The following is a 23,675-nucleotide window of genomic DNA, read 5'->3' as shown; positions in this document are numbered from 1 at the left end:
TAGCAGGCCGCAACGCAATGTTCAAGTGGAAGATTCTGACTGGTGGAACACCAAAAGTACAATTTGTTCCTTGAGATTTGTTTGGCTCCTTGACGGACGCTTGATACCAAAAGCTTCAGAGTTCACTTAAAGGTCAAACATGACCCTGCTCCGACAATAATGGCATTTTAATTATTTAAAAAGAGAGTGCCTTGGAGTTTTCATGTCACGTTTATGGCACCAGGCAGATGGTTTCAGCAAATAGTTCTGACGCTGTCCAGAACGACAGACAGACGAAGTTAGCCGTTAAAACTAATGAGCTTAATGCAGCACTAAAGAGTTAAAGAGTCAGATATTTTCCTCAGGAGTCAGTGAAGACCAAAACAGAGCCAGAAGGAGAAGAAATATTGGACATCCATACATTCATCAGGTGGTCACAGACACAACTCAAAATAAATGCTTCTGAAGAAACAGACCCAATAAAACATTTTCAGCCAGATCTGTGGATTCTAACATTGTTTCTGAGCTTTCAAGTCATTCTACCTTTGTTGAAGGCCCTGCAGTTGAACTGCAGATAGGATTTTGGAGATAGCTGCATCATGTTGGGGAGTTGCTTGTTAAGCACTGGATTTTTTAATCAATTTGATATGATTTTATTGGATGACTGATATGTTGCCTGCTTCCTTTCACCAAAAGCATGACTTTCCTTCACAGTTTTACAGTCTATCACCTCTATCACCACTCTAAGTCCCTTCTAGGTTTCACTTGCTGTTGTCCTTTTTGCTTGTGCTTGTACAGCTTCCTTGCCCTTCCTTGGATCTAGGCCTGTTCTGTTTGCACCAAGAAATCCTTTGCTTTTGTATTATATTACAGTTCTATTTTGTTTGTATGTGGCATCGCATTACTGTTTTGTTATTGATTGCCCATGACTCAGTCCAGGTCCAATTAGATGCAGCTTTCTTTTGAAGACGGGCTGTATAAACAAACCTTGACTTGACACAACCACAACTACTGTGCCAACTTCTACTGTGACTCTATTTATACAAGACTTTTCAAGCAAAATCTATTCACCATCAAAATATTTGCAGGTTTGTATTGGACTGCTCAGAAAGTGACTCGGCTCTTTGATTAAAGAAGGAAACGCAGACCTGCCCTTCGTCTGTCCAGTAACATGACAGAAAGAAGACAGGCGACAGTCAGAGAAAGAAAAGCAGCGAAAGATAAGTGGATAAAAGCTGAGCAGGAATGAACAAGGTCAATGAGTTCCTTATTCACTTCTCCCTCCACATGCTATGTGTATGCACAAAGAGGGCTGGGGTTATTAGGGGATAGGCTGACTGGAGTTTTTGCCTCTATCTCTAATGAAATCACTGGTCCATTTTTGGGCAGTGTGGATAGAGTGTCATTCTCCCGCACCAGGAAGGGTGAGGAGACAACCACTGCTGTGCCCACTTCATTAAAATTTCCATTTCTGCAACGGCAGGAGTCACAATGAGCCGTGCTCTCGTGGCCTGCAGAGCAAGCGTGTGTGTGCATGTGTGTGTGCATGTCCACGCCAGCATCAGTATGCAGCTGGTAGTCTGAAAATGACTGAACAGTGACCCATAGGGATGTGGATGCATTTTTGTGTGTGTGCATGCAGACAGATAGCAAGTGTTTGACAAGCCCAGATCGTTATGAATATGGGCAAATTAATTTTTTCTCTCTTCCTCTGCTGCTTCAATCAGGTAAATATCACCGTTGTAAACAAGCAGCAAGTCAATACGGCTGTCGAGCGTGAGGCCGCTTTCTGTCTGCCTGTCACTCTCCCTCCCCTGGCTGTTGAAGTCAGCATTGTGGAAGAGCCACAGATTTGAAAAGATTACATGCTTTAGACGATTTCTTTGCCATTACCAGCTGGGCCAAGGCAATTAACCCGCTTCATATGTTTCATTTGAGGCCAAAAAAAAAAAAAAAAAACAAGTTAATCTGTCCCAAGCTGCGGGGACCTCACTTTATTAGTCCCACGCAAAGAGAGGAAGTTGGAAATTCAAGCTCAAATGGTGCTTTATTGCCTTCCCTTTTCCAATTAGTGGCTGCCATCTTGAAAGTTAACAGGTTCTGAAAGTATGGGCTGATTACTTATGCAAATGAGTGGGAAGCTATAATAAAGCTGTCAACAGAAACAAACGGGTTTAATAGAGGAGAGCACTGCAATCTTGAGCACTGCCTGCTGGGCTAAACAAAGAGCAACAACACTCCTGAGATGCTTCAAAACTGGAATGGGACGAAGTGACCAGTGTTCATGGTTGCAACTTTGTACTGGAATTTGGCAAGACTCATAAGTGTCCTGAAATGAAGCCTGGTTTCTCCTTGTGTATGTAGAGCAGGATTGGAGCCCCATTTCCTTTTTGTGTTCTTTCCTCAGCTGGTTATCTGAAACACTTCTTTCACTTAAAAGAAGAAAGTAACAGGGTTGAATTCATAATTGATCCATAGTTAATGTAGGTGGCTTGTGGGCCATCACAGATTATAATTTAAGTATTAATTATGTGATTGTAATTACTGTCAAAAAGCAAGAATTTTAATAAGGAAACCAGCAGAATATTAAACCTGTAATTCCTTCTTTTCTTTTTTTTTCCCCCACTGTTGGCTGCATGGGTTCAATGGAAACAAGCTGTGAACACAACATTGATGCATCATCGCATTTTAAGTTGATATGGAGAGTTTGTTTAGCAGTTGCTAACATCAAGCAGATAAAGAGATACATTACCATTCATTGATATACCCAATTTGGAATCAAATAATCCCTCTCTGAAAATACCAGGTTCTTTAGCTGCCACATGCTCCATCATGTTCACCTGCTGGCAGTCTGGACAACCTTGATTCCAAAGAAGTTGGGATGTTGTGTAAAATAAATTAAACCATGCACCACAAAGTGGTGAACCTCGTCCATCCTCGCTTGTGAACGACTGAGCCTTTCCAGGATGGCCCTTTCATACCCAATCATGATACTATCACCTGTTACCAATGAACCTGTTTACCTGTGGAATGTTCCAAACAGGTGTTTTTGGAGCATTTCGCAACTTTCCCAGTCATTTCAATGAAAAACAGCTGGCTGCTGTGGGTGAAGACAAGGCTGTGAGAGCGGTGACAGTGAAAGAAAACAGTCAATTTGCAGCCAGAGAGCTAAACAATGAACTGAGAGTCACTATCACCCTCCATAAAGTTCAGAGGAGCTGTATTATTACATGATACTTCTCTCTTTAGGCTGATCATTACGAGTGATCCCTGTTGATTTGGTTATTAAGATTAAGGAATTCACCTGTATAGCAGCAGCATAGGTGCAAGTTGACCCTGAGGGAAGATCGTTTATTTTAGTTTAATGTTGGTTTCTAAGATTACTGATTATGATGACTATGCTGAATTCTACACTTACAAGGCTTCAGGTTGTTTGCTGCTATTTTATTTGCAGAACCAGATGTATGCAAACCTGCGTCTATAAAGACGGATGGTACAGACTAGAACTGAAGTGTGTGCACATTCAGGCTTTTGCTCACAGTGGCAACAGTGACCCTTGTGCTACAACAGGATGTTTATCACAATCAGGGTTTGCGGTTCAAGTCAGATCTTTCCTGTAAGCATACTGATGTGTCTTTGAACATGCAAAAAAGCAAGATGCTTTTGAAGAATAGGTCAATACCTTGCATGTCACTCTTGTGCCATTATGTGAAGGTGAATATGAGACACTGCAAAGTTATTTGTACTGCTTTCATGTTAAAAGCACTATAGAAGTGTGGTCCATTTATCTGCCCTACTTTTGCAACAATGAAAGACTTGAGGAGGTGGACTGCCCATTTTCTATTAACAAAACAAAATGATTCACTGTTGTGTAAATTACTTCCTTCAGTCAAGCTGAGCCAATCACAGAATCGCAGAGGACATGTTGCGAGAACACAAGGGAGAAAATCACTTCATATTCAAAAATCAAATAACCTTTTCCAGTCAGCCAGGGGGCAAAGCCTTTTACTTTGGTCTGAAAATTGAACTTATTCGATTAACATGTTTGCTTTCATAAGAAATTTCATTTCTTTCACATTTGTCTCTGTGTGTGTGTGTGTGTGTGTGTGTGTGTGCCTGCATGTGCACACAGAGACGCAGCGTCAGTAGATTTGCTGTCAGTGGGTGGCTCATATTAGTGTATTTGCACAGTACATCCACGCCTGCAAGGGAATGTTATGCTAAAAATCACATGTAGCTTATGCCTCCAAGACATTTATAAATATGCATCCATAAAGACAAGCTGCACTCAGGCAAGACTACAAACAAGAAACAAAACAAGGATGAGGTGGGAACTCATCACTCACTTGTCCTTGTAATTTTTGTTCCTGTAGGTTGTGCTACAAAAGGGAAGCTTTAATTGCTCACCATACCACTTATGTTAATTAGGCACACAGGATAATTTAATTGTTAACCTGGAAAAAAGCAGCTGCATTTAAATGGGGGGAAAAAAGCAATACAGCATCCCTACCTACCTCCACCTGCTCAATTTGCTTCATAAAATTCCCTGAGACTGCAGCACTGAGGGACATGGGGGAGTTGAACGCTGTTCGCCATAATGTGGAACAGCATGGTACAAAAACACTGCACTCTTAGCTGGATGGTTAGAAAGGTGATTTAGATTTAGAAAGGTGAGTTAGATTCAAGAAAGGGAAAGGAGGACTGAGGGGAAGATTGGGAGCTGAAAATTGGGAGGTTAGGCAGCAATGTTGTGAAAAGAGAAACAGGTGATGGAGAATAAGTGCAAGCTGAGAGGAAGCCGCTAATGAGAGGTGAGAGATATTCCAATGCATGGAATAACAAACAAAACAAGCTGAGAGAAAGTGAGTCTGGGTAGGTGTGAGAGAGATGGAGAGATGGAAAGGTAGACTGAAGAGAAGAAGACAAGTGAGATGGAGAAAGAAAGAATCTTGTTTATCTACTTGATGTGTCTGGGTCTCTTTGTTTCTCTGGGGTGTCCCATGCTTTCAGATGAGCCCTGCAGAAAGTAAGAAAGACAGCTTGTGGGTGTATGTGGGTGTATGTGGGTGTGTGTGGGTGTGTGTGGGTGTGTGTGTGTGCGTGTGCGTGTGCGTGTGCGTGTGCGTGTGCGTGTGTGTGTGGGCGGAAATGTTTCTGTCACGTTGTGGGGACTTGCCTTCTTTATGGGGACAAAACACAAGTCCCTATAACATTTAAGGATGAAGACTTGGTTAAAGTTAGGTTTAGGTCAAGGTTAGGTTTAGACAAGTATGCTAAGTCTCCAAGAAATTATAGAACCATAACTGTGTGTGTGTGTGTGTGTGTGTGTGTGTGTGTGTGTCTTAGAGCATAGTTGGAATATAGCTCTGTTTTGTTTTGTTTTTTTCCCTGCTGGCGAGCATTAACTTGTGTGTTTCTGTGTTTGTATGCATGCACATGTGAATCATTATCCATATAGGAGAATGATGTGCATTTGGTCATGCTGTTGTGTTTTATAGGACAAGGTCCTATGAGCTGATTTAAGTGGTGGCCACAATGTTGATGGTAGCAGACTGCAAACTGTGACTGTCATTTTAAAGCAACATGAGGCAAGGTGACTGTGACCTACGGCAGACCTCATCTCTGCTGAGCAAAATAAATAAATAAATACTGCTGACAAGGTAAAAAAAATTAAAAAGTATGGAATTACACACATATCCCAGTTTCACACGACAAGGGTCTTACTTTCATAGTTTGGATGTATTATGAGAAAGTAATATAAATGGTGGCCATTTCTAAGAAAAAGATCGAAGGAAATCGCACACTTAGCCAAAAAGCTCTTCTTGCCTGCTTGGATGTGGTGAGTCTCAATCTGCATGGACCCATAGACTTTACATTAGGACGATGAGAATTGACTTACTGTACTAGGTTTTGTGGTTCATTGTTTATGAAAGTTTAAGTTCAGGGTTTAACAGGACTAAAACCTCATTTGGTTTGGACCTTCTGGCCTTTTAGTTTGGTCCAAACCAAAATTACAGGTATGAAACCTCAAAGGACCACACAGTCAAACCTTGGTCCAACAAAATGAGGTAGTCTCAGATCAAATCAAATTGGATCAAATTGAACCATGGTTTGGTTTGTTTTTTGTGTGATTTTTATTGCTTTGAACTTTCTGACCAATTACAGGAAGTTCTGGCAGGCTATTATCAGAACCAGAGAAAGCAAAAGCAAAGCAGCAAAACAATGTGAGCCACAGCAGTACATGGAGAGAGGAAGACAGCAGCTGCTTAATTGACTTTTGGTGCATCAATTTTAGAGTTCCAAAAATCTGACAAACAAATCTGACACCTTTACAATTTTTATAAGAGGATGAGAGGGAGACAAACCAATCAACTGCAAGTAGAGGGAGACACAAGTCACATAGGTGATGACAACAATGTATGTCATGTATAATTCTTTAGTGTGCTTGCATAATTGAAACATGAAAACAAAACTAACCAGATCTAAAGTATACAATTTAACAAAAAATGAAATCCTTGCTTCAGACCTCAGATCAGACTTCCTGGTGTGAAAAGGCCCCCCTAGAGTCTACAAGATTCAGCTCCTTGAGGCTGCACTTGCTTCAAGCTAAATGCAAATGCTAGCATGCTAACATGCTCACAATGAGAACACTAACATGTTGATGTTTAGCAGATTAAATATTATCATCTGATCGATGTGTTTCTTTGTCCGTTGCACTTTGCTGCGACAGTATTGCCAAAACTGAGCAATTATTTCAGTGCATCATTGTAATTATAACTGCCAGGAATGATGGCCAAAACTACAAATAAGACCCAAGTGATAATAAATCAGAATCTTTCTTTCAGACATGCATATATTAAGCCAGTAACTTTGCAATGCATCTCCAGTGTGGAGAAAATATATTCAGTAGTGAACCAGCAACACCAAACCCTGGGCACTTTCTCGTCTGTTATTCACTTTCACTCTTCCTTCCCATCATTCACATCAACACCTATTTAGATCCCACCCACAATACTGAAACAAAATACCCTCGCTGGCGTTGGCACAGTGTCTCCTCACCCCAATGCCTTCCATCCTCACTACTTTTATCAGTGACAGACCTGCTTCTTGGTAAAAGTGCAACACTGAAGGAAAAAAAAATGTCAAGGCTGCCTTGGCATTTTCTCCCCTTCACATTCTCCTTGCCAAGCTTATGCTCTGCTCTGCCATTTCCATCCAAGCCGCCGACTCACAGCCGAGCCCACTACCATCTTCTGCACTGGCCAGGAAAAGTAGATTACAGAGAGAAAATGTCATAAACTCTATGGAGAGGAAGCATGGGTTGTCAATTATACATGTGCCACTGTGCCGCTATCTCTGACTCTCTCTTTCTCCGCCCACTCTAAGCGACTTGGCCGAGGCCGGTCCGCTTCCCCCTCTCCTCTTCTCCATGCTATCTGTGTTTAGGTCTGACATCTGTCTTTTATCGCATTGCCACATGCACACACTCACACTCAAACACACACGCACAAACACACACACACACACACACACCATCCCACATGGGTGCCGGAGGAGAGACGGTTGTCACAACTGCACCCAAAATATTCTGACAGGTTGGAATCCAGCGTGGTTGCAGCAGTGAGGGGATAGAGGCGTGTTGAAGAAGATGGAAGCATGTATGTCTACATGCAGATGGCTCTATAAATAAACAAGCTCAGAGGGACCTACAGACAAAGATGAAACTAGTGCAAAGAGCATGGATTTGCTTCTAATAAAACGGCATCTCTGGGTAAGATTTCCCTTCATGCCAAGTGTGTTTGAAGTGATTTTTTTTTTTTTTTTTCCCCCCCAAAAAAGTGTTTACTGCTTTGGTCTCGTATATCTGTACTGTACAGTCACAAACAATACCTTTCAAGCCCACAGTGCTCCAAATAATCACAACAATATAAAATATAGATCTTCAAATTGACAAGCTTCTTGTGAGTAGAATGAAAAGAATAAAAAGGATTTCACTGCTCTGTCACTAAACATCTAGTCCTATAACACCCTGCCAAGGTTCTCATTAGTGTCACTCCACTTACCAGCTAACTAGGCCCGCTCAGAGCCAACTAAACAAGTTCGAAAATTTTAGCTGTGGTTAGGGGAATGGGTTAGCTTGCTAGCTAAAATTAAGCATATCACAGAGAAAAAATTCATAATGTGAATTTGTTACAGTGGGTCGATGACTGAAATCTGTCTCATATTGAAGGTAAAATGTGTCAGAAAAACAAAAATTGCTAAATGGAAATATATCTTTTTTTTTTATTATTTTTACTTCATAAGCTATAACAACAGAAATACAGAGAAAACCAGGCAAGATGCAACCAGAGATGCAGGTGCATGCAGGTACGCCTCCATTTTCGCCTAATTTACTTTTGAATAAGCAACTCTGTAACCACAGAGCAGCAACACAGTCTTTATACATGTAGAGCTAGAATCAGTGCACTCCACTGAATCCAGTGTCCATCGACGGGTAAACATCAGACATCATATAAAAAGGGAGCTACTTACAACTTCAGGCTTGGTTCATGAACATCAGTTTTTCTTTGGTATCAAAAGTAATCCAGGTGATTGTTGTGTGTCCAGTGCAAACAGAAACAGCTAGCAGCAGACTTTCCCTGTGCAGATTTGCAGACATGTAAACAAAGAGGATAAAGGGCCAAAGCAAATAATGAGAGATGCAGAGAGTGTTAAGCAGGCAGGCAGAAAGTAGGTTGGCTGGACACAAAGACAAAAACACAATAATGATGTGACAGGAGAAACAGGGAAAATGGCCGCTATGTATACTGAGGGGGCTGATTAGGGAAATGGCTTGCAGGTGTGTGGGAGGCTGGAGATCAGGTGACCTGGGAGTGGTGGGAGGAGCTGAGGACTTCCAAGGTGCGGGGGCAGGGTCTGAAATGACAGGAGGGGTAAAAAAAAAAGTGACAGGTGTGCAGGTAATGGGCAAAATAATGAACCTGATAGCAAGAGTGGGATAGAAGTCGTGACAATAATTCAACAAATCTGCACCAGATTTGTTGGTCAGTGCAGGTTCAAGTCTGAATTATGCTGCACAGGTGTTGTTTTGATTTGTTCTGCTTTCTCTACCTTATAATCCACATTGAATTTGATTGGGCTGAAGTTAGGGACTGACTTAAAAGTGCATGCGAAAGGGCCAAGTAGTTGTTGTTGTTGTTGTTTATTTTTTGTCATTGCATGCGCAATCATCTTTTTCACCACAAACACTTGAGACCAACTGTTTTCAGATGGGACTTCTCCAACTCCAATTAATAAATAAAAGAGCAATATGGTGCTATGAATAATACTACGACTTGTATCTTACCACTGTTAAAACCTGATGCTCTATTTCCATCATTTATTCCACCTGGGCCAGCTTTTAATTATACTGAGTATATGGACTATAAATCATGCTCTGTTATTTGACTCAGATATTATATTATGTTGATTTTATTTGGGAGCAGCTAAGCCCGTACATGTAAGGACATAAACTCACATAAACATTCATTTCTAATTTCTAAGAACTTCCAGTGAATGCTTGTGCCCTTTAATGCACCATCCAAGTACAGATAAGAGTACAGATATTTCTGTGAAATTAACAGTTGCAGATACATTCACACTCCCAGCAGCGATGATCCAGGACTGTGTCTAAGAACATGCAAAATAGAGAAATGCACTACTGACAATGATTTGGACCAACTTGAATAAACTCAAGGTGTGATCACCACAAGAATTTTTTTTTTTTTCTTCAAAAGCACTCAGCATGCAAATGAAGCTGCTTCGCATCATTCCTTTTTGTCTCTCGGATGAGGTACCAGAAAGGTCTAGTGATTAGCACTGGGCTCTGAGAAGTCACTTGAACAAGCTTCATAACGGTGAAATACTGAATGTGATAATCACTCTGACACAAGTGTAGGCAGGTCTATTGTTGGGAAGTGACATGGAATAAAAATATGTGCATTTTCTATGACTGACTGAGCACAGGGGGATGTCAAAGTGTGTCATGTGTACATGGCATACCCCAGTGCACAGAAGTTTTTCTCTCAGGGTTATACTCCAGCATGTTTTTGAAGGTTACTTTCTCTGCACTGAGGCCAATAAACAGAATACCTTCAATTTCAAACTCCACAGATATCCAAGGATCCTGTATTTTCTGTAGATTAATTATTATCAGGCTTGTGCAGAGCTTCAGTTTTACCTGGTAAGGGTTGAGTTGTTGTGAAAGCCACAGAATTAAGTAAGTAAAATGTATAAAATGCCTTTTGAAACCAGAGTTACAAGGTGCTGCACAATGCAAAAACTGAGGAAAAAGTAGTCTTAGAGCAGGAAATAATGATATAAGAAATAAAAGCTACAAAAACATAAAAACTACACAGAAGGCAGACGCAGAAGTCAAATACAAAATATACAGTAAAAACTACAGAGATGGAAAGTACACATCACAGAACAAAGTGCATATTACAAAGTATGTATATATATATATATATATATATATTCTTCAGGAATATAAAGTGGGGCCAGCCAGTGAAGTGCTTTATAAGAGATTAAAATATTTTTATTCAATATATTATTATTTTATTGGCAAACAGTGATGCAATGTGTGACCTGCCTCATGTATTAGTGAAAAGTCTAACAGCTGCATTTTGGACCAACTGCAGCTAAGAAACAGATGAGAAACTGGTAAACAGTGAATTACAAGTAATGAAGATGGAAGGGGGCAAAAACATGGATGATTATTTCCAGAGCTTGAGATCATAATTAAGATCTTCTGTACAGTAAGATATGTCACATTCAAGAGTTCTGTCTGTGAAATCTGTGCAAAGAAATGTTTTTGCACTTTTTCTGAACGTAAAATGGAAAAATGGATTCAGTTGCTGGTCAGAGCGCTGGTCAGAGAAAACATTTTGGTTCTTAAGTTTTGATTTATTAACTCGTGTGGGCAAAGTGTTTAAAAACTCAACACCAAAATGTATAAATCCAAGGCATTTGCCCATTCCACCAGTGTCCATGAACCATAGCCTCTTTTTTTCATAGTGGCCCATCTCCTTTAAAAAGCTGTTCCAGCAATTTAGTATTTCACTTAAATGATAATATGACCAAAGCAGCAGATGCCATTGTATCCTGACTTTTAGTCCTTGGTGTGGGACAAGCTACAAAAACAATAAATTCTACATTTCTAAAACTGCAACCTGTCATATATTTTTGCTGGAGGCTTCCTGTCTGGTCAATGGCCTCCAGTTTGTCAAGCAGGCTTGCTGTTAAATCGGCCATAACAGCAGAAAAGAACATGGTCGATTCTGCAAAATCTCTGTTATGTTTTTCTAATTTCAGCGCCAACATTTTTGAAATTCTCATTTTCTACAATATCAGCACACGGCAGCCATGTCATGGTTAAGGATAGGGATGGATTGTGATTATACTTAATAAAAAGGCGAGTGTTAATGTCATGTCTGTGACAAGATGCAAAGCACGATCATCCATCATCCCAACCTCCACACCCGTTCTTTCAGCCTCTCGACAGTAAAGGAACCTGCACTGGTACTGAGCATTGGCATTAGACTCGTCAGGTGTGGAGTTGTCAGATATGGTGCTGCTTTTACAAAGATTGGCCTTGACTGTAGCTCAGACCATCTAATCGTCAGACTGCCAACTATTGCACAAAACCGTCTATTTCTTTATCATTTTAAGTAGGACTAATTTTCTATGACTCCTGGGTAAATCGATTCTTCTTTCAAACTAAAAGACATGCTTACTTGGTCAGCCACGTCTTTTAGTTTTGAAAAAGTATTGATTTACAAGCATCTCAGCTCCATTCATTTCAAGTCAGAAAATGAAAAAAATCAGCACTCACAAGGACTTTTTCTTGGTGCGACTGAAGCGAAGAGTGTCACAATACAAAGTCTTGCAGACAATGACAGACCCAGTTCAGACTATAGCAGAGCTGAGATGCTGTGTTTTCTTAATGTGGCAGGACTCAGTACATCTGTTAACTCGTCAGTCAGGCTCAGATACTTTCAAAACAAAAATGACTGGTTCCAACAGGTTACTGCACTCTCATTGCTCTCTATGCAATATCAAAACCACAAATTAAGAGTTATGTTTTCCTCTTTTTCTTGTTATTTGATGCCATTTTCCAGGCCAACTCAGGTCTTAGCTCTGAATGAGTGTGGCTTTATATGCTATATTCTTTTTAATTTTTTATTTTTTTGAAACTATCAGACTTGCATTAGACAAATCTAAGAGCAAAATTAAGATGGGCCTAACACCAGGGGCCAGTCTGATGCCAGCCCCTGGACCTGATTCCAAGGGATGCTGGACTGGTTAGTTGATAGTTTCTTGTATGACATCATCAAGGTTATTTTCTCAGACTTTACCAAGCTTCACCAGAGTAACAGAAGACATTATGGAGGTGTTTCTTACAGGCTGAGTAGTACCCCACCATGACAAGTACATTGAAACAGCAAAAACAGTAAAAAAGAAACAGCTGGGGATGTTTACCCACTATGATCCACTTTCAATACCATCCTTTACAATACCAAAAATATTAAGATGAAATAGGACATCAGCAAAAAAACATATAATGTGAATTTTATTTATGAATGAAACATGCATCGTTCGTTCTGATCCATTCTCATCCTGCAGAATGTGTTCTGCAAAGCAGAACAAAGCAGAACATGGAGGTTCAGATAGATCTCCCTATATTAAATCAACCTTGGGTACAGCCTGCCCTTTATCCATTTCTCTGCCCTTTCATCTGTCTGCCCACTTCAAATTACTTTTATAGAGCTCTCATACTGCATCTTAATGTATGGTAATCTTTGATGGAGAGATGCCGTTCAAGAGCTGGAGCAGGAGCACACGTTGAGCAAAATATAGCAAATGACACAGATGATAAAGACAGACGAGAGGGGAAAAAGAAAAGCTCGACGGGAGAGATTGACAAGAGACTAACAAGAAGAGCAAGTCTCTGTATGTAACTCATCAGTGTAGCCATCTCTGTATTTACACCATAGTGTGAGAGCAGGATTCCAGCTGTCAGCGAGTGATACCGGCAGGTTTGCTTTTCTCAAAGCCCAAGCTCCTGAGCTCTGTCAGTGTGCCATCTTCTTTTCACATCACTCTTACATCTCACATCTCACCACTGAGCAAATGTCAGTGCAGTCTGAAGAGTGTACAGAAACAGGCAGCGTTTGGTCAAAGTAACTTCTGCAGGAATACTTGATAGCGAGAGATTTCGAATGCTTGTGTTCTACTGAACTCATCCAGTGATTTCACAGTAGAAGGAGCAAGATAACTGCTACAACATGGGGTAAATTGCTCATTATGGCTGGTGCTAGAGTGAATCACACGCCTACCTATATGTGTGTGTGTGTGTGTGTGTGTGTGTGTGTGTCCATTACTGTTTATTGGATCCATAGCCTCTGTTCCGCCTGCAGCATGTACACAGTCTAATGATCTGCCATTCTGAAGTTGGATCCAGCCCGTTCGATGGTCTGAGCACGATGACACACTCATGTGGATGATGTACTGTACCTCTCTCCTCCAGCCACACAATGCACACATGTCCACACACATGTCCATACACACACATACTTAATAAATTGGACTGGCTCCACAGACACAAAGGCCCAACATGATAAGCATTGATCGTGGTGTTCGGCTCATATCGCTATTAGATGTTCTATGGTCCCGTGTCGTTGTTTCCAAATGATCTCCCTGGTTATGACACTAAAGGGCCAGTCCACCACAGAACCACAGAGATAAATCCTTAGCCTGCTATCCACTACTGGCCAACGTTGGCATCATCCGTCATGGTGCTGCAGCTACGCCTCTCTAATACCCTGCGTACCGTCTGGAATGATTCCAGTTCTTAAAATAGTGTCAGGGACTTGGACGAAGGTACAGTGCACTAAGAGAAAAGGAAACGAAGGGGAAGACAAGAGAGAATATGAAAGGCAGGAAAAATGACTGCGGTAGTGTGGGTAAAGAGGACTCCTATTAGGGCAGTGGAGGGAAAAATATTGGCCAGTGCAGCCCCGTACCATTTGTCCTCGTCAGGATCTTAAATAGAATCGGGATCAATTATTCATAGGGTCTATAACTGGCAATAAATGTTAGCTGAGACAGTGTGGCCTGGGCCAGGGAGAGATAGAAAAGTGAGGTTAGAAGCAGGTACAGAAGGCCGAGTTTAAAAGTCTATACGAAACAGCTGAATAACCAATTCTAGTCAAGACCCACAAAGTGACACTTAAAAGCCCCTTTTGCTTGTTTGATGTGCCGCTTTAACCGCATGATAATCCATGGAAACACAATGCAGCCTTGAACCCAATAAACCACAACAACATAGAACCAGCTCAGCATGACTAATGCTGCTTGAAGCTAACAGCACCACACACAGGCCTCGGAACTCATCACTCGGCTCAGGAGCAATGAATCACACAAGGTTCAGGTGTCGTCTTGTGATTCAATTATTGTCTCGCCTTTTTATTGCAGCTTCATTTACAGATGGAAAAAAAAGTAGTAGTGGGGCAATATATGAGAAGGTACAGAAGACACCGAATCACTTACTGTATCCTTGATGGATGAGTTTACTATGCTAACATCAAAGCATGCGTGTTGAGTGTAAAGAGACATAAGGCACATAAAGGGCTGTAGAAGGGTCATATAATGTGGACTTCTATGTCTACAGTAGGTGTTTTGGGGGACCGAGGATTTTTGTTACTATGGATACCATTCGATTAAATCATTTGTATCCTCATCCCAGTCCTGGTAATACAGTGGGGTCAATCAAACTGCTGCTCTGGAATCACACTTAATGTCTTCTGTGCTTCTTCCACTGTGGACAGAAACCAAGAGATTTAAAGTGTCATCAGGTGAATTACGGAACTTTGATCATGTGATAATAGATGGTCATATCTGTATGTATAAGTTTGGGCACCCCTGAGTTAGAGAGATACTGTGAGTATTAAAAACATCATGAAAGTATAAAAAGGCTGTTTTTCAATATGTCGCTGAGACTTTCCCTAACCTTAACCCAGTGATGTGGGCGCCTAAACATGACAACAAAATTTACAGTCATGCTTCAGTTTCTACCAACAGATGTTGTATTGCAAGAGCAGATGTTGCAAGAAACCAATTGGAATCCATTGTCAGTGAGCGTTTCACTGATGCCTTCAACACTTTGTGACTTGGCAGTTACAGTAACGTAATTAATGTTTCCTCATGTTGATAACAAAGAAACATGATCCATGTTGCATTATATTTCCTCCATATTGCATCTGCTGTTGCAAATTAGTACTCCATAAATGTCATTTCTAGGAGACAGGTTGGATGAATCTTCTTGGCATACAGCACTTTGGCTGTGCTGTATGTGCCAGTTGCTCTTCTTCTGCTGAATTTCTGACCGAGTACCAACTCAAGGAGTGTGTACCCATGGCATGATGCACTTTGTGTCGTTCTGAATGGAACTCTGGGACTGGATAATTAATTTGCACTTGGTGCTGCCATTGTACAAATCTTGCCAAATCAACTAGGAGTGAAATCTTAAGGACTGTATCTTAAAACCCTGAATTTGGGAGGCACAAATACAAACTGATAGCGGTGCCAAAGCTGAATGCCATTAGTCCTAAATAATGTGTCGAAGAATGCCTGCTTAAAATCTGATTGCTTTTTCATGTATGTACAATGAAAATATAGCACAATACAGGCCTCCTGCATGCAAGTATTATGTATCATGTATCATGGTCTGCCACCTGGGAGACTGTGCACAGCTACAAAACATTACGTAGTTATTGCTGTGAAGTAGCACCACCAAGAAATACTGTGGTGGCCACAACCGCGATCTAATATGAGTTTGAAGGCCATACAGCCACTCACACATCCCAAATCCCAAAGGCAAATTGAAATATCCTTGCACACACACACATACACACAATACACTAACACACACAAATCAACAGAATATCAATTTCACTTTGTGTTTTGTACGGTCTCTGTTTTTCTTTAAATAGAAAAATGTAGACACTACAATTAAACCACTTACTAACTCTGCATTACTCACAGCTTATTCTTTAAATAATGCTGCTCGTGTTGTTTCACCCAGGCTCAAGTGTGAGTGGAGCAGTATTGACTGCATCCCAGTCTGAGTTTGAAATCTCTACTCAAAACCTCCATCAAAGTGTCCCTTGTATATCCATCCTGGCGCTGAGACACAAGCCTGAGGCGTGAATTATCACACAGAGACAGTTCTGGAGATAATTGACTGAAGGAATGCCAGGCACTTACTGATGAACATGGAAACACTCCACTGTGAATCTCCAAATGACTTTAGCGGGCTAATGGTGGTGTGGGAAAAATGAGCTCACATAAGGCAGGGGAGGTAATGTAGCTTCCAGCTCAGCTCATTTTCTCCAAACGAAAGAGATAATCTGGACCCCCCGAAGGCTTCTGAGATTGAAAGCTTCAGAAGCGGAAAGGCCAAGTAACTAAGAGAAATTAGACGTGAACCTGGGCCAAAGTTTTCTCATTCCACTCCCACTCCTCACATCAGAGGCAGTGCCATGCTCACAAGCCTCACAGAGAAATAAACGTGATGTAACAATCTACCTTTTCCTTTCTTTTCTTACCTTTATCCACTCATTCCTTGTTTCACTTATCTCTGCCTCCCCTCTCTCTTCCGGGAGACTGCCTTCACATTACTTTTTTCACCCATTCCTGTCTTCTTTCTTTTTTCCTTCCCTCCTTTTCTCCGCATCAGTGTTTGCTGTAGAGGGCACAGACAGAAATGCACAGTGTTTGTGACAACTGGAGCGCTTTCCGTCTCTATCCAGATGGACTGGCAACCAACTGTCTCAGCAGAACAGACTTTCATTCCCACCAACAGCTCCTCTCCTCGCCTCGCTCAAACCTGCACAACCAGTGTGCTGGAAAGGGTTGGAAAGCAGAGACAAAGACAGAATGATACCATTGTACTGTTAAGTATTTGCTTAGAAATGTTTAGCAAATACACAAGATTACATTAAATATATTAGCTCGTTTTCAGGCTCATTTTTTTAGACATTATAAAACTGTTTGCTCTCTTGGTAAAGTGATACAACATATCACAATATATGAGTATGATAATGATGTGTAATATAACAGCAGGACAGGACATGCACAGGAAAAGGAAATTCATATGACAGTGTGATATATTATTACACTCAGCCGAGGAGCCACGCTGAGGTCACATGAAAAAACCTGAGCCAGCTCCATGTGCTGAAGAAGACCATGAACAGTGTTGGAGAAGCTACTTTGAAATTGTGATGTAACCTATTCTAAGTTGAAATCCTGAAAGCTACTCTAGCACCCTGACCCTGAGATGTAGTTGAAAGTTCCACATGGTAAGTGGATCTTTGAGCTTTTTCTATTTTTGCTAGATGAATATGTGTTATAGGGAGCCACAAACATGCCTGTGAAGCTCATGTAAGCCTCCACACTCCACCTCTAAAATTACCCACTAACAGGTGAAAATAATAGACTACACAACGTAAGTGCGCTTCCATCCTCCTGTTTTTATGAGCACTTTCAATTTGTGCATGAAAAAACCAGAGTGGGAACACAGGTAATTCAAAAACAATGTTGAAATATCACTAAAGAGCTTTTACATCCGGCTGGGGAGGAAATGCTGGGGTATCAATAAAAGAAAGACATGATAAAGTGCAACGGAAACAGACTGACGGGCATGTGACTTAAATGTCCACCAAAGCCTCCGCTCTACTGAGGACATCAAAAAAGAGAAGCAGATGAGAACATCAGATCTGTGTGGAGTGGTGAGGACACTCTAACCTTCCTCACATGAATACATGAAGCGAACATAAACGCCATATTTCTGTCAATATGTTGTTCACATAGGAAGATGCAAAGATGCACTCCGATGAATTCTGCATTCGGTGTGTTGTTGTTTGCCTTGTGTCTCTGATGTGCAAGAAAAGAGAATAATAACAACTTAAAGGAGTATTACAGTAATCTGTACCACTAACACAGAAACAAAGGAGTGAGTACAGGGCAAAGTAATCTTTTTCCTCCATCTCCTTTCTTTGACGTGCCATACACTGCAGAATGAAAATCTGGACACCCTTTCCCAGGCTGATCCCTCAGGACCCACAGCCCTTTCCAGCTCCACATAGGAAGCCCCATGCATTATGCATCACCATCCAGGCCTATTTCAGAGCAGAGAAGCAAAAAATAGAGAGAAACACAGAGCTTCCCAGGCTCCTGCAATCAGTCCCACAGTTGCTTGTGTTTCTATGGAAAACGAGGTCTCATTCCAACCGTACGGAATTACCAAGAGGAAAACATGAAATATTTAGCATTGTCACCCCCCTTCTTTCCCTTCTCTGTTTTCTAGCTCAAACTTCCTGAGGGGAGAAAAGTCAAGAAAAAGTGAGCGATGGCAGAGAGCCTACAGTATGTTTTCTTCCTATGATTATCTGGATGCTCTTTTCTGGGGATGGATGGGTGAGGAAGCACCAACATGGATTGGTGGGGGTCAGGATTGCAAGATTTCCCCTCAGGGGATGGGATGACACACGCAGAGGTGGAACATGGGATTTGATTTATGCTCCTTGGAAGTGGTGAGGAGAATGGGCTTGGGTGTGGGCTGGTATAGGTCGGATCAAAGCCGGCGTGTAGCAGAGAGATGATGGTCAGGCACAGTGAGGCATTTAGCATGCATAAATGGACAAACAACCACCGGCGAGTGCTAACTGTACATGCATACATTCATGACAAGATACAAATGTGCATAACACTGAGCTTTCTTTTTTTTTTTTTTTTTTTTTTTTTTTAGATCTGGCCATTTGTATGAAGCATCACACACCTACGCACGGGGTGACCTCAACACAGAATATGCCTCCACGGGTACCTTGCTCTGAGAGTGTGTCTGCGGCACCTGAAAGGGCCTTGTCTATTGACACCAAGGCTGTTCAACCTGCAGACCTATTATTTTCTGCTCTCCAAAAGACTGCACACTATTTGTGAGTGTGTAGAAACCATATAATGGATTGGCAGTCACCTAGCTTTTGTCCTCTGTCTGAAATTGTCAAGTTTTTTGAGTAAGACAATTTTCTGTGGATGGGTATATGTGAGAAGCATGTATTCTTTCTGTATGTGCAATCTCCTCTAACTTGGCTGCTCTTCATCTTGCACTAATGCATGTAACACCACTGCTGAGCTTCTTTTTTTTTTCCAGAAAGGCTTCCATAAGGATGATAAAAGCAGAAATCATTCAATTGTGTGGCAGCACTGGGGCCCTCTCAATTCTCTCTGGGACATCAAAGCACACAGCAAGACACTGCACTATTAGAGTCCATGGGTGGGATGAAAATATATTACAATATCTACTATGCTGAAATCCATGACGAGGGTTTCATAACAAAGAGCAGACTTCTCTCAGTCATTTGTCTCCTCTGAGGATTGTGATTAATCTAACCTTTGATGTTTTGAAACAACAGGGAGGAGGACGAGATGAGGGGGCCGCTGGGGGAGCTGCATGGGGATGTAAAGACTTAGTAATACACTGCTTTGAATGCCAGGCTAATGAAGCAAATTGAATTGAATCACACAGGATATTGAAACTGTATTGCGGAGAATGACACAGCATGCAAGCACAATGCACAACAGCTCACTGTTAAAAGATTAGGCTGAGATGGAAGGATAAAAAGCAAGTCTCAGAGGGAGAGGGGAGAAATGAAGAGTCGTAGGAAATAGAAGTGCGGGATTACTTCACAGCCTGTCGACCGCTATATATGATGTGTGTCCAAAATGAGATGCAGTGCGTATCATCATGCACATCTTCTGTTGTCATATGCAGAGCATATACGGTGAAAGGTGTGAATATCAGCCAAGTTGCAGCGCAGCAACGTTGGAGCATGTTCAACACGCTCTGACACACAGACGTGTATGGTCTGTGTGGGCGTGTGTGTTCGTGTGTGCCTCCAAGGTTATGGGGCGCAGGAAGTGCCATTAGGTGTGAATTAGGCAGAATTAAAAATGGATCTGCTGTCATACATTATTAAAACTATCCTAATTGCATTTGCATACGTTTATGAGCTGCTGCGTACGTGTGTGAGCATGTGGGTGCATCTGCAAGTGGATCCAGAGATTCTTTCTTCTGGGATTGTTTGTCGGTTTTCATATCATAAAAATTCAAATTCAAATTAAAATTCAATTTTCTTTATCTCCATGTTTGCTGTGAGCCAGTTGTTGCCTCTCTTTAACCTGTTCTCACAACTTACAAATTCCTTCCAATTCACCTGACGAAAGCAAAACATACCACAGAGAACAGATTTCCACCAAGCCAGCCCACGGTTAACAGATGGCTCTGTGTCATCTTAACTTTGATCACAGTATAACATGTGGTACTTTTTTGCACAGAGCACAGGGTATAACTACCTCTTTTCACGAGGAGCTTTGACTTACACTTGTATGTAGCAATATTGCCCCTGTGTGGTGAAAGGAACAAAATATTCATCCAACCCAGCATTGTGTTTTAAATTACAATTCACAACAATAGTACATTGAATTATGATGATAAACTAATTATATCTATTTTGTTTTGAAAATGAATTCCCTATAAGACAGATCAGTAAAGAAATGTCCTCAAGTATTATTAATGATGAGCTGTTAACATTCTGAAGCTCAGCTAATTAGCTCCGGGACTGTGTGGGTGTGGTTTGATCAGATTTGATTGGCAGTGGTCTGGCAGTATAAACAAATAACCAACCGTCATCAGATTATGATTCAATACATGGCATCAGATTTTTCCAACTGAGCTTCCAGCCAGTGAGTTTTCTCACAATATGCACAGTATGAAGATCACGCCTGCTCATTTGACTCAGGCGTTGCAGTGACAGTCAGCATGAACCAAAAATACTGAGGATCATCTCATTCAGCTGAAACACTGGCATGTTATCCCCTTCAAAAGCTGCTACAGATAACATGCTAGCAAACAGTTACTTATACACGCACACATTTATACAGTGCTTTTCTAGGTTTACCAACCACTCAAAGCACGGAGCAGCACAAGCCAGTCAAACACACATTCATACACTGATGGCAGAGGCTACCATGCGAGGTGCAATCTGCTCACTGGGAGCAATAACCATTCACACAACCTTCTGTTTACTGGATGACCACTCTACCCCCCGAGGCACAGCCGTCGCATTAGCATAGCGAGATCAACATTAGCATGTATTTGATGTCATGCTTCTGTCCAGCTGTCCAGTAAGTCCAGTCTAGTCTTAACTCCGTTTTGGTCTCCACCAACTCCTGAGGGAAGTATCTGGCTCTTTTTCTGCGTAGTGCATACTAGAGATTGATGAGAGAGGAAGAGGAGTCAACCAAAACAGTAAAGCTGCAAGTTGTAAAACCAAAATAATGAGTTGAAAGAAGCTACAATGTTCCACAGAAATGAGGGTTCATTCTATTAATTCCGTGTGGGTTTGTCACTATGAGTCACTCTTTTCACATTACACCTTATCTTTTTTTTTTTCAATTGCCGATGAAACAGTATTCATTAGTGCAGTTTTAATTTTGCTTTGAACTGTTACAATACCTTACTTGATGTTAGACGGGTCACCCACAGAGCCAGACTGACACACAAGCAAACTAAGTGTCTCTGTGTCTAGGGTCTGTGGGCCCCTGTGGCCACTAGAGGGCCCCCAAGAGCTTGAAAGATCATTTATTTGTGATTTATATCGCCACAGCAACAATGACAATGGCAACAACACATGCAACCACTCACCAGGCTAACAGCTGTGGTCCAGCCACACACAGACACATGCATAAACACACAGACACACACACACACACACACAGACACACACACACACACACACACACACACACACACCAACAACAACGACTGTGTTCTCATTTGGAGAGTCTGTGTAACCTATCAGCCAGAGCGTTCCGCATCAAGTTCTACTGCCATCAAATTGCACCGCAAATGTAAACAACTGACAAATTATTTCCTGTTAGCCAATGTCTCAAAGCAACGCAATGTCGTGAAGCTAAACACTTTTCATACTCACACACCGATAAATCAATTTAAGTTGGCCTGCCTGCTTTAATCAACTTTAAAGCTAGAAAACTATTACTGCTGCATCTAAGATTCTAACAAACCGCCCCAAGGAGGGGCCGCAGCCCCCCACTACCCATGCCTATGAAAAGGCATCCTCGAAAGGTTCAGTTGTTCACAAGCAAAGATGGAGCGAGGTTCACCACAAATCACTACATGGGCTCAGGAACACTTCAAACCACTGTTGGCAAACACAGTTCATTTGCGAATAACTGCATTCTGTTTTTACTTGCATTTTACATATATATATGAAGTATATAGATTTTTATATATATATGGTTTTTAGTTTTTATACATAATTTAACAATTTATATAGTTTATAGTTTTATTTCATGTTCTTGACCCCAGGCAAAGGAGGACATCCAAATAAAATTGAATATACCTTTTGCAAACTATGCTGTTCCTTGTTATAAAAGGTAAAATAAGGTGAAGAAGTGCAATTGGACATTGCAATCTGGTTCTTGCTGGTAGCTGAGAGATAAACGTCACTGTAAATTGAGGCATCTTATCAGCTCTGATAAATGATGACACACACCGCCCGCCTCACCTTTGACCCTCCACATATTGTACAACCCCATCGCCCCAAGATCAGATTGGTGTCAGTGTCAGATAGAGCACCGTGGTGCCGCAGTTATAAAACTGCATCATGGCCACAGCATGCTGAAAGCACTTCAGCAGCTCTCAAAGACAGCCAGAGAGCAAACTGTATGGATTATGGCTCCTGTCAGGAGGCAGTCTCTGTTACGTCTGAGATAAAGAACAGATAAAGAGGTGTTGGATAGCATTTCGAGATCAATTTCACAGTTCTCACACATAAATAACAAACTGTGGTCTAGTAGTAAGACTGTGACCTTGATACAAACCAAGCTGCCGCTTTGCATAAAGCAACACAAAGACATTGATATAAATATGTGCACACATGCTCACACTCTCTTGTTAAGCTGATTCAAGCGAAGATATCTTATCTTGAATTGATACTTAAAGACATCTTTATGTCAAGACTCTTGAGAAACAGTTCTGTAAAAAAAAAAAAAAAAAGTTTAAACTTAGGCCTAGTAAACACCACTGTGGAGTTGCATTTGAGCCAACAAAATTTCTTCACTTGAACTTTGTTCCTTGATACGAAACCAGATTGGAATCTTTCCACTGCATGCTCAAAATCAAGAACAAAAAAAAAAAAAAAAACCCTCAAGAAATGAACGCAAGAACAGCCCTCATCTCTGTCCCTGCTCCTCTCCATTTTCCCTCCATGCCAGTGCATTAGAGAGAGTAGCTACTGAAGCTGCCTCGCTGGGAGGAAATGGGGATTGAAAACCAAAAAAAAAAAAAGTACAGCAGACTCTCTAAGTGCATCCAAGTCAGTGTGCACACATTTAATGCACAAACACACAAGCATGTACACAAACACATGGTTGTATTACATATCGAACGGGTGTGTTCTCAATGCACACGCACGCACACATTCATGCACACATTCTCTGTCCTGAGGGAATTATCAGGCGAACTATGTCCTTTGGACCACACACACACACACACACACACACAGAGTGTATATAAA

Source organism: Chaetodon auriga, chromosome 7 (assembly GCF_051107435.1).
Source record: "Chaetodon auriga isolate fChaAug3 chromosome 7, fChaAug3.hap1, whole genome shotgun sequence".
NCBI lineage: Eukaryota > Metazoa > Chordata > Actinopteri > Chaetodontiformes > Chaetodontidae > Chaetodon > Chaetodon auriga.
Note: the sequence above shows the minus strand (reverse complement) of the source record.